Genomic DNA, 12,935 nt, shown 5'->3' on the forward strand with positions numbered 1-12,935 from the left:
AGAGGTTAGATGTTACTGAAGGTAGCCAATAGCTGAAGGGGAATTAGGACAGCAGAGTGACCATTAGTTTTGGTGAGAAGGAGGTCATTCATTAGTTTGGAGAGAACTAAGTGAAGTGAAGAGGGCAGAAACCACATCGTAGAGGGTCGAAATGGAAGTTGGAAATAGATTTTGCACCCCATTTGGGGTGGAGTGGTTTCCAGAGAAGGTTTTTTTAGGCTAGAGGAGAAGAGGACATGTCCACAGGGTGTGGGGAAGGAGCAGTGAGTCAACTTTGAAATTTTCAAAGCACAGCACTTTGCCTTCCTGCAGAGGACTTGATGATATTATTGTAGTAAGTGATTTTCTCTATCACTTTTTCCTTTACGTAGTTTTAGTTTTATATTGAACTTCATTCCACTATTTTCATATGACATTTATTGAAATGAATCTCTCCCACCCTCCAAAAAATAAAGTGTTCCATTTTGTCTGTGGGAACTTAGTACCAGGACACCATGGTGATGTTAGGAATAATGCTGGATGAATGGAGAATGAATGGTGTCTCTCATCTTGAATAACCAAGTCTCAGTCACAGAGTTTTCAGGACTCAGAACCTTCTGGAAGGGATTGATTATAATGCTAGTGACTAGCTCTGCACCACTCACATTCTCTTGAAGCAGCGTGGCCTAGATGATAAAGGACGGGCATGGGAGTCAGAAAGATGTGGGTTCTAATGCCGACTCTACCACGTCTACTGTGTGACCTTGGGTAAGTCACTTCACTTCCCTGTGCTTCAGTTACCTCATCTGTAAAATGGGGATTAAAACTGTGAGTCCTGTGTGGGACAGGGACCGTATTCAATCCAATTCGCTTGTACCCAACCCAGAGTTTAGAACAGTGCCTGGCACATATTAAGCACTTTAGAAATACCACAGTTATTATTATTTTTGTGAATATTATTGAAGCGTGCAAATTGGAATTTAAATGATATGTACAGGAACTTTGTATGGTTAACATAAAAGTTTTTGTTTCTGAGGTTTTTTTTCCTTGAAACACTGTCGTGTCACCCCTTCTCTCCCTTTTTCCAACCTCCATCACTTCTCCCAACTACATTTTTTATGCGAGGATCTCCAGGGTCATGTTGAAAATCCGCCTTTGCGGTGCACGGCAAATAATAATAATAATAAGCTCTTACTGGGTGCCAAGCGCCAAACTGAGAGCTGGGGTAGATACGAGATAATCAGGTTGGACCTACTCTCTGTCCACATGGGGCTCGCAGTCTGAGAACACAGTTTTTTCCCTGAGCATCTGCTATTCTCCGGCTAAAACTAGGTCAGTTTCTGGAGGCCAGAATGCGGCCTCCTTAAAAACTCTTCCGAAGGGAACCGACCGGCCTTCCCTCGGCTGCGTGCTTCAGTCCTGTGGTCGGGGGCCGGGAAGGAGGTGTGATGTAACTGTGGTGGTACCTCAGACCATCACGGATGCTCCTTGATAATGATCGTTGTCTCCACAGAAGGAAAGACCTCTCTGAGCTGGCCAGATATGAAGTGGACCTCTTAGGATGGATAGAACTGGATTACTTAGTGAAGGCTAGCTCAGGACTTCCACGCTGGAGCAGCATAATAATGATGTTGGTATTTGTTAAGCGCTTACTATGCGCAGAGCACTGTTCTAAGCGCTGGGGGGTAGACACAGGGGAATCAGGTTGTCCCACGTGGGGCTCACAGTCTTCATCCCCATTTTACAGATGAGGTAACTGAGGCACAGAGAAGTGAAGTGACTTGCCCTTTTTTCCCCCCATTTCCCTCTGCTCCTCCCCCTCTCCCTTCCCATCCCCTCAGCACTGTACTCGTCCGCTCAACTGTATATATTTTCATTACCCTATTTATTTTGTTAATGAGATGTACATCGCCTCGATTCTATTTAGTTGCCATTGTTTTTAGGAGACGTTCTTCCCCTCGACTCTATTGCCATCGTTCTCGTCTGTCCGTCTCCCCGGATAAAACCGTAAGCCCGTCAAACGGCAGGGACCGTCTCTATCTGTTGCCGACTTGTTCCTTCCAAGCGCTTAGTACAGTGCTCTGCACATAGTAAGCGCTCAATAAACACTATTGAATGACTTGCCCACAGTCACACAGCTGACAAGTGGCAGAGCCGGGCAGAGCATCCTCCCTAGGGATGGAGCCCATCTGCGCGCAGCTCATTTCTGTGGAAGGCATGGAGTGGGGATTTCCTTCCCAGCTTCCCCTTAAAAAAAAAATCAATCTCTGTGAGCTCCTGGGTCTCTCTCTCCAGTCCATTTTTACCTTTTTTCATGATATTTTGTTGCAATATTCCTGTCACATTGACACGCCCTCTGCTGGCCAGCCAATGAAATCGTGCCGGGCCGACTTGGAGAGCCAACTTGCTGGCTACTCTTGCAGAACAAGCTTCTCCTCTTCAGGGTGATCCCGGCCGTCGGATTTACAGACAGCCTTTTTGCCTCTGGGTAGATCTGGAAGACAGAGTCTAAGTGACCGACTGATTTCTATCAAAAGGTTGAAAAAAGTCATGGGGCACCGTGGAAATGGAAACCTAAAAAACAATGGTCTACAATGTGGCTCAGTGGAAAGAGCCTGGGCTTCGGAGTCAGAGGTCATGAGTTGGACTCCCGGCTCTGCCACTTGTCAGCTGGGTGACTGTGGGCAAGTCACTTCACTTCTCTGGGCCTCAGTTCCCTCATCTGGAAAATGGGGATTAAAAGTGTGTGAGCCCCCCGTGGGACAACCAGCAGCGTGGCTCAGGGGAAAGAGCCAGGGCTTCGGAGTCAGAGGTCATGAGTTGGACTCCCGGCTCTGCCACTTGTCAGCTGGGTGACTGTGGGCAAGTCACTTAACTTCTCTGTGCCTGTTACCTCATCTGTAAAATGGGGATTAACTGTGAGCCTCACGTGGGACGACCTGATTACCCCGTATCTACCCCAGCGCTTAGAACAGTGCTCTGCACATAGTAAGCCCTTAACAAATACCAACATTATTATTATTATTACCCTGTATCTCCCCCAGCACTTAGAACAGTGCTCGGCACCTAGTAAGCGCTTAACGAATACCAACATTTATTTTTATTTTTTACTCCCTACTGCAGGGAAAGACAAGTACTGAACAACAATATCTCCAAGATTATGGCATCATTAAAAAAATAATTAGGTTTAACCACAGCCACAGAGGGTTGGACGGACACTCTCTGAGTCTGAGCGATCAATACAACCGGTATATTGAGGAGCCCCTAAAGTCTGCCAGGTGCTCTGTGACATCACGGCAGCCTTATTGGAACAGAGAACCCCAGCTACAAGGGATGTCTGTAAACTCTCTGTGGGCAGGGATTGTGTCTGTAATATTGTTATGCTGTTCTCTCCCAAGAGCTTAGTACAGTGTTCTGCACGCAATAAGTGCTCAGTAAATACGACTGGTTGACTGATGTGAGTAGCAGATAGATGCTTTTCTTAGATATATCTATCTGGAAGTCTTTGAGACTCTGAGCATTGCAAGGAGGAACAAGATATTAAAGCAGCAAGGCTACTGATTGGGTACTGGAAGCTTCTGTGCATTAAGAGCTCGTCGTGGGCAGGAATGTGTCCGTTTGTTGTTATATTGTGCTCTTCCGAGAGCTTAGTGCAGCGTTTTGCACACAGTAAGCTTCTCAGTACATAGGGTTGAATGAGTGAATTCATATAATGCAACAATTAATGTAACCTTGGCTCAGCTGACACATTGAATTTACTTATAACGCCACAGAATCTAGAACGATAAGTGTCATAAATGTGAAAGGAACTGAGAATAATAGGATTGGAAATGACATCCATGTAGACTTACTGATCAGAAGGTGACATTAACATCATAAGACCAAATGAGAGGAATGAGAACCTATTTTGGCCATGATATAGTTAGAAGGCAAAGTGGGGCAGCTGTTTCAGGAGCAATGATGATAATCGACGTATTCGTTAAGCTCTTACTATATGTCTGGCACTGGAGTAGATACAGGATAATCGGATAGAATGCAATTCCTCTCTCACATGTGGGAAACAGTCTAAAGGGGAGGGAGAACAGGTGTTTTCAAATGAGAAAACTGAGTCACAGAGAAGTTAAAAGACTCACCTCGGGTCATGCAGCCAGCAAGTGACAAAGCCAGGATTAGAACTAAGGTGCTTTATGCACTAGGTCATATGACCCTCCAAATGGAGCAGTGGAGGAAGGGGCCAAAAAGTGTCTTAGAGTGACCCTTCTTCACCTCCTCACGTGACCCACCTCTGGAAGTGTCCCTCCTCCTGCTCCAAGTTGCAGACCTCTACAGGATGTGGTGGAGGGTAGAATGGAGAGATGTGAATTTGTACACTGACCTCCACCCCTCTGCCCTCCTCTCCCCTAAACTGGGTGATGACCAGTCAACCAGGAGGCCAAGATCCCTGCTTGTTACTTCTTTGGATTCCTCGGTTTTCCCACAGCGGTAACTAGGTGGCAAGACATTTCGCACAAGCTCTGGGACTGCCCCCCACTTGCTTGGCTGGTGGCTGACTGGTGGATCACTACCAGATTGAAGACATGCCCCTGGGTCCTGGGATTCTAATCCCAGCTCTACCACCTGTCTGCTGTGTGACCTTGGGTAAGTCACTTAGCTTCTCTGGGCCTCCGTTTCCATACTTGTAAAAATGGGAATAAAATACCAGTGGTTCCCCCTGTGGGTTACTGATAAGCCTTAAGTGGAACAGGGACTCTGTCCCATCTATTTATATTGTAGCTACTTCAGCTCTTTGAACAGTTCAAATTGATAACTAATAAATACTACAATTCTTGATATTATTTTGAGAATAAAAATGCCACTCTTACATGAGTTGCCTGTCAAGATGGAAACAGACCTTTTAAACACAGCATCGGTCTACCTTCAGTGATATTTCATTAGATTATAAATTCCTTCAGGATCATGTCTTTTAGTATATGCTTCCAAGCAACTAATAGGACACTACACGCAGTAGACAGTAGGAGATGCTTTGATATCATGAGGAATATTCATTATTAACAAAAGCAGCAAAAGCAAGATAGCCCCACCTCAAGAGGTTTGGAACAGCTCACCTTATCACTAACACAGCGGGCTGAGGATGGACTCTCCCAAGCATAAGATATAAGTTGAGTTGTTTATTAGTGTTCATACTGTGCAAGACTCTGTATCACACATACTCATGATGGATTTCTTATCTTCAAAACGCTAGGCATTAGAGATAATATTTATTTTGAAGTAAAGCTGTATCTACATATTTTGTGATTAAAAAAAGGTGGGGTAGCATTCTGTGGGCTATTTGAAAAATTTTCCTGGAATATATCTATCTACACACATTATGCAGAATTTCATTTTTAGGCACAATGCATATAGTACTTTTTGTGTCAAATTTGGAGTCTCTGTCCACTGAGTGTTTTTACTGATAGTTTCAGATTTCTGTTCTTGATTTCTTTCTGTTTTTCCTTTTTTTTAACCACTTTAATAGATATGAGGTGCAACTCCTGGAAGAGGGTTTGCTCCAAGAAAATTTGGGATTGTCGAGTCCTTATCCAGATTGCTGAATTTCTAATTACTGTTTTGACCAATAATTATTCAACTCTTAAAAATGTGCCAATTGCAGGGACAAATACAAAAAGGTCCATTCAGATGCTATCTTTGGCCCAATCTAAGAGGGGGATGACAGCACGTAAGACTATACAACAAAGTAAAAGCAAGTTAAAATCCTCAAACCCAAATTTTCAACCTTAAAATATTCAAATAATTACTACCTGAAGGGGCAATCTTTATGTTCCTCTTTGCTCAGGGCAAGCAATCTTTGGTCGGGAATAGAAAATGCTGCCACACTTTTTCCAGTGTTCTAAATGTTGGCTTCCACAGTGTTCTGAGGGATGAGGGAGATTTAATGGGATGTTTGACACCTTCTCCTGACCCTGGGGATCTGTAAGAAGCTCTAGACCACCTCGCATTCTCCTGCCTGTCTGCACTCCTTGGAGGGGTGGGACTTGACTCCTTTGGTTTTCAACTGTAGACTTTCTGAAAAATGTGAGGTAATTCATTTTACAACACAAGCAATCTTGCTTTGCTTTCCCTGACTTTAATTTTCTTCATCATGATATGGTCATTGCAGTGACATTGTTTTAAAGTAGGGAGTGAGATCTTGTTAGATACTATTCATTTCCTGTCAGGTTCAGAGGATTACAGCCAAGTCGTAGATTCACAGTTGAGAGTGGAATTGAGTACGCTAATTTGCTATATGCTCATTAATTTGCATTCTGCACTAATAAAAAAAGATATGAGCAAAATGGCACATTAGGGAAGGGATTGCAAGCATCATCTTGGAACTCCCTCCCTCCACAGACTATAGGTCTCCCATATTCAAATCCCTCCTAAAATCCCACCTCCTCCTCCTCCTTCAAGGATTGATTTAATTGATTGATATCCCAGAACCCTGAGCCATATCATCTCTACAACAAACTTTAGCTCTTACAAATTTATTTATACGTTCCTTAGCACTCATATATCTTTATGTATATGTATACTCAATTATTTACTGTGACCACTCAAGTTGAAAATATTTTTATGCTTGTCTCCTCCATTAGAGTATAAGCTTCTTGTAGGTAGGAAACCTGTCTCTTCTTTATTCTGTACTTCCAAGCACCTAGTAAAATGCAATGCAGCAAATGAACACTCAATAGATCCTACTATTACAATTACTACTATGACTATGACTACAATTCCCCCTCCTCCTCCTTCCCTCTTCCTTCTCCTCCTTCTCTTCCTTCTCCTCCTCCTTTTTCTTCTTCTCTTCCTCATTCTTCTCCTCCTTGTTCTTCTCCTCCTCTTTTTCCTCCTCCTTCTCCTCTTCCTTTTCCTCCTCAACTCCTTTCCTTCCTCCTCCTCCTCCCTTCCTGCTTTTCCTCCTCCTCCTCTTCTTCCTCCTCCTCCTCCTCTTCCTCCTTCTCTTCTTCCTTCTCCTCCCTCTCTTCAGCCTCTTTCTGCTAGTGAACACCGCCCTGAAATTTTTTTGTAAGCCACATTGGCTCTCCTTCTGAATGAAAATCAGTAACCTATTTTGGTGAAATACGATGACACTGTCCCAAATAGAAACTCCTTATGATGTTCAGACACATATTCTCACAAGCACTTAGTACAGTGCTCTACACACAGCAAGTGCTCAATAAATACTACTGATGGACTGATTGATTCAGACTCATGGAGTATGCCTTTGGCAACAAATGAGTTAAGTGATCAAATAGGTCTTTTCTGTCTCCAACCGCATGGCCTATATGTACTCAGTGTAATAGTTAATTATCAACAGACAAGAGCCTATAGAAATTCAACAAGAACATATTGAACAAAGGCAACAGTATTTGGTAAATTGGCCTCCGCCCTGATTTTTTTAAAAAAATGCACCTTATGAGACTCATGTAAGAAAGGACTCTCACATTGGCTCTAGACCTTGTCTCTTTCTTTTCCAGGGGCTGTGAAGAGCTTTGTAGATTTTAGGCTTTTTGAGTCAGGGTAGAGGGAGGGCTTAATCCTTTCTCTCCTATCTACTTCAGAGATAATCTCTCCTCAAGTATTTTAAGTATTTCGCTTTGTGTGATGGAGCTGCTATCCAGTATCTAGGCTGCGTCTACACTAGCTGCAAAAAGAGCCATGCTATTTGGGCATGGAGAGAAGGCATTGCATTATCAAGGAGGCACCCACATAACCACACTGCTTGTTTCATTTCATCATATCCAATTCGTCCACAAGTGCACTGGCAAAAAAGCTACAGGTTAAAGTGCTTTTCAAGGAGTTTGAAAACATTCATGAAAATTTTGTACTTCTCGGGGCAAGTATAGCTCCGGCCTTTTCACTGAGACTTAGTTCTGAGAGTGATTGTCTCCCATTTGCTCTCAGGGCCGTTGATTTTCCCTGTCACTTAAGATCTTTCGAGGCAGCAGTGAGGTGTTGGGTCTGGGTGTGGGAGAGGAGGGCAACTTCCCATTTGTGCCTGTTCCGGTCCGGTTCCATTTGTTGACCAAAACTCACCAAATTAATTTGGTGAAATTCTAGCAATCAAAACTTTAAACTTTCTGTAAATTTTTAAACTCCAAGGATTCATGCAGTCCTCTTGTCAAAGAATCGGGAAAACCCCAAAATGGATATGAAATTAAATGAAAATGTTCTCTTGTCTTTTAATCTCTTATCTAGATGTTTCAATTGTTCAGATATGAACACCAAGTGTATTGCTTATAAGAAGTCATTATGCAATATAACTATAATCTGCGTAATTGGTGAAGGCCAAAGTAGTGGTGCATCATAAGATATGCAAATGTATAGATTTATTTTTATTTTGGGGGATCATATAATAAGGATGATGCAGTCATTGATTGGTGGGGTTTTTCTCAATTTGTCTCTAGACAGCATGGGCTATTTCATTCATTCATTCAATCATATTTATTTGGATCTTACTGTGTGCAGAGCACTGTACTAAGTGCTTGGAAAGTACAATTCTGTAGTGGACAGAACATGGGAATGGGAATCACAAAACCAGGGTTCAAGTCTCAGCTCCACCACTGGTCTGTTCATTGATCTCTGGCTTAAATTCACTAAAATTCTCTGGGCCTCATCTTCCTCAGTTGTAAAATGGGAATAAGATAGACAGGGAGGCCTGTATGGGCAGAGACTGTGTTCAATTTGATAACCTTTTTTCTTCCTCAGTATTTAGCACATAGTAAACATTTAATAAATGTCATAATGATATCAGTAAATCAATCAGTGGTACTTATTCAGAGCACTCAAGAGTGCAATGCAATAGAGTTGGTAGGCACACTCTCTACCCACAAGAAGCTTACATTTTAAACAGGGAGACAGCTATTAAAATAAACTGCAGAAAGGGGAAATGGCAGGGTATGATGATATGCACATAACTGCTATGGGACTGAGGGTTGTGTGGACATCCAATTGCTTAAAGGATATTAATAATAATGCTATTAAAAATGGACCCTAATCTCATAATTAAGTTACACAAGCCCCTAGAGGCAGAGCCTGCCATTTTGGTGGGAACCTGTTTTATAGTGAAAAATCCTGCATGGATTGAAGGTACTCAGGTAAGAGAAAAGACGGTCTTGATTGCCAGGAGGGACACTGCTCCAGAATCAGTTTGTCATTCTCTTTTGGTGCCCCAGACTTATTTTGGGACACTTTTAATGTGACCTTTCCAAACCTCCATGAAAATATCTTGGACGAAGATGTTATTATATTATTCTCGTATGTTGCAGCATTTCATCGAAGAAGGACTTGCCATGAATAGATGCAGCAATGACAGTATGAGTTGCAGCAAGATGGAAGCCATAGCATTCGGTGTGAAAATCACACGTACCCTTTGTATCATGGTACTTTTATCAGCTGGTGGGAGGAACACTTCTTTGACCTATGAAGCTGATCTATGAACTGTGTCAAAAAACTCAAAATCATTCGACTGAGGTTTGTGCATGCCATTAGCATAATTTGCCACCCACAGTGTAAATGTATACTCTGTACAATGGCATCCTATATCGGTAGTAGTTTATATTGTGTTAAGGAAAGGGTATTTACCTTTGAACCTTCTTGCAATTTAGGAATATGCTATAATAGCCGCTTTTCTTCCATTTCCTCTGGAAAGTAGTGTCCCATAAAAATTAAAATCTCTTTTGGAAGAAAGTGGCTGTCATTATAACTGAACAATATTTTAGATGCGCAAACGCTCACAACAGGAAAAAAAAAGGCGAAATCATTTTCTAACCAGAAGACAGTAGAAGAGTAAGTTTCTCCCCTGACCCCACCTTCCTGAGAGGTCCAGATAAAACGGACTTGACGTTTAAATAGCAAAATGAAAAATTTGAGTACCTGGATGTCGATAGTGTATTCACTCTGGCATTCACAGTGTGTGTGTGTGTGTGTGTAGCTTGGGTGTTTGTAGGACTTCACTGTTACTAAAGCTTTGTAAGATTTATTCAGGACCCAAATGGTGATGTTCCTCCTTTTTAATTCCTGAAATTAAAATGTGTTGGAATGCTCAGTGCTGCTTTTCACTCACTCCTGAATGGGCCCTTTAGTTTTTCACACCAAGGTGTCCTTCGGGGTGCCAGGTCAGGCTACCAAAACAGCTTCGAGGAGGGGATTAGGTCCAATTAACATCTTTGTACACAAAAGCCACTGGCAGCTGAACAGGCCGGCCTGGTGGCCTGTTCAGGACCTGCATTTTAAATAGGGGCCTTCTATACTTGAGCTCAAGTGGGAAGAGGCGGAGAAAGTTTTTATTTATAATTGAAAATGCTGCTTCTGGATAAAGTGTAATGAAAGGCAAAGTGGTGTTCAAAAGTATCTCGCAAATACCATTTGAATATTGGCCTTTATTGTAGGATTCCATCAAGGATACTATAACAATATAGCCATTTCTTGCTACATATTGAGATGGAGTGATTTTCATTTGCAAGGAAAACAATTTCTTCCATACATGGTATTGTTTCTCCGTTTTAAAATTCAGCTGAATATTAAGGCGCAAGGTACGGCCACTGCAGAGGGACGGACGGTCAGAAATCCTTTTGCCTTGTCAAATGAACACTATCGTAGAGCGAGTCATTCCGAAAGATTAAGACTGTAGAAAATAGAAAAATATATTGTGTGTTTCAGTGCCAAACTTGTTTGTTTTTAATCCACTCTCCACTCTCCAACCTCCACCCCACCCCCACTTTTTTCTTCAAAGTCCAATGACCAGATTGTAGACTTCCTTTTTACTGTGTTCAGCTGGGCACATCTCTTTGTTCTCCAAAATAGTGAGTTTTGATTGCCTGGTGCAAATAAAGAGATGGTTGGAGCCCCAGAAAATGAAGATATATTCTGTGGACCTATTTCAACAGGATATCCAATTGTCCGCTCAGGACCTTGGAGGAAAAGTTTGCGAAGGCCAAGTCTTCACTTCTTACGGATCTTGTGAGGAACTCAGTTTTGCGTGTGTACCATGAGACTGAAAGAATACAATTAGGTACAGTTTCAGCTGAAGCAATTTCTCCGTTTAACATTGAATCTTCATATATGTTCCTGGAGTAAAGAAAAGCTGTCTCTTTCTTTCATCCCACAGGACAATGGGAGAAAATAACTATGTTGAGTAAATCCATCTGAAAATAGAAATGGACATTAGAAAAAATATTCCTAGGAAAAAAAGGCTCAAATTCATAAGAGATGCAGTTTACCCATCTAGGAAGGCAAAAGTAGATGAGAGAACAGGATGAACTTATACAGGTATCGTGTCTCACATTCTCTTTCATATTCTTGTTTATGGAGGAAAACTATGAAAAAAAAAGTATGTATTTCTCTATTTCCCAAACAGGAATAGAAAATGTTTTGTGGTTTGTTTTTTTTTGCCTGCACTGCAGCCCTTAATCTAAATTACGGTCATTTTCAGTTTCGTGGTTTTGTACATAACTCTAGATTCCTCTTAGTGTGATATTTTATAGCAAATGTTAATACAGTCTCTACGTGTGACTTTCCCCCCTGCTTTAGTTTCCGATACTGTATTGTAGTTCTTTGGACACGTTGATTCTACCTAATGTTAAATGGTAATTGGCAGTCATATAGGTGGGGATAGAAACATTGTTATATTTTGTTCATTTTTCACACTTGAGCAGTTATCCCTTTCTCTCCTTGGCTGTATGCTTATTAGTGTATGAAATGCAGGTGTGTGGGAAATGGCAAGCACACATTGACAGGTTATTTTGTTGGTCACTGCCTAATTAGTAGCATAGTGTATGCACCCTGCTAAGCTTTAGTGTGTTGCAGTAGAGCTGGTCTGTTCTAATTTCCTCACAGCTTTGATATTCGCCAAGAGATTGACGGTTTACACAAAAAGCAAAAGCTCGATGGAGGCCTGCAGAAACAATGAGCCTTGTTGCTTGTAGACACCACAGATGTGAGAGAAAGCTGACTAAAAACAATTGGCTGACACTGTCTAATTGTCTCCGATGTCAGCGACATTAATGTTTTCCCATGTAAAATGGAGAAGGCCAAGGTTGTATCCTCCCTTTATTTTGAGTCACATGATTATGTAACTTACTGAGATTCAGATTGTGTTAATTGTATTTGTGCAATAAAGAAACCGAAGCTACCTTGAATTTAATGAATGTGTGTTTAATTAATTTTGACAGACTTTATCTTTATTACCTTTTGAATAATCACAATCAGAATTAATAACATTTTTTAAGCGATTGAAATTACAGCCCATTTAACAGTAATATATATTTATGTCTTCCCTGAGTTACTGATGGTGGAAATGATTTCAGAAGTTGTTTTTCTTTCAGGAAATTTCTTGTGTCTGTTAAAGAACAATTATAATGAACATTTGGAATGTAATTGATTAGATAATTCTTCAAAGAGTGTCAAGGGAACAGATAATGGTTCTTAGCAACAAAATTACAAGACTATTAATCAGTGGGAAATCTTTTCAAATATTTAAAAATCTATTTTATCATTTTAAAGGGTTTTTTTTCTTCAAGGGAAAAATTGCAAAGGTGAAATATTAGGTCAAGTTACAAATGGTACTGGCAAGCAGTTTTCGAGTCAGTTTCGTGACTTCATTCAGTGTTGAAAAAGATCTCAGTGCATTTGTTTTATTCTAATCAACAGATCAATTTAACCTCCAGATAAAACTATTTGGTTGAATTTGGGATGAAGGAGCAGGGAAAAATCAATATTATTTATGGCAGTTTGTTTTGCTGTTTCAAGCTCTTTGCTGGGAGGAGATTGCATCTAGAAGGGTTTCTTATTCTTGCTGCATGCAACAGTAATATGAGTTGTACACATTCTATGGGAGAGAATACTTTGGGCCCAGCTGACAGTGGTGGCCATAGAGTGAGAAAGAGGAGAACTTGACTGCAAGACACACTCAACCTGACAGTATC

General features: G+C 41.3%; 1 long non-coding RNA gene across 2 annotated transcripts in view; it reads left to right on the top strand.

The window, feature by feature from the left end:
* Positions 1 to 12,154, top strand: part of LOC103170434 — a 28,095-nt gene extending 15,941 nt beyond the window's left edge. Inside the window, exons 2-5 of one of the 2 annotated variants that reach the window (XR_003765298.2) lie at positions 9,279 to 9,483; positions 10,899 to 11,023; positions 11,120 to 11,280; positions 11,848 to 12,154. This is a non-coding gene — a long non-coding RNA (uncharacterized LOC103170434). The remainder of the gene's footprint in view (positions 1 to 9,278; positions 9,484 to 10,898; positions 11,024 to 11,119; positions 11,281 to 11,847) is intronic. The other variant, XR_486164.3, reaches the window with a different exon arrangement.
* The last annotated feature ends 781 nt before the right edge of the window (positions 12,155 to 12,935 follow it).

This window comes from Ornithorhynchus anatinus, chromosome 16 (assembly GCF_004115215.2).
Source record: "Ornithorhynchus anatinus isolate Pmale09 chromosome 16, mOrnAna1.pri.v4, whole genome shotgun sequence".
NCBI classification, from domain to species: Eukaryota; Metazoa; Chordata; class Mammalia; order Monotremata; family Ornithorhynchidae; genus Ornithorhynchus; species Ornithorhynchus anatinus.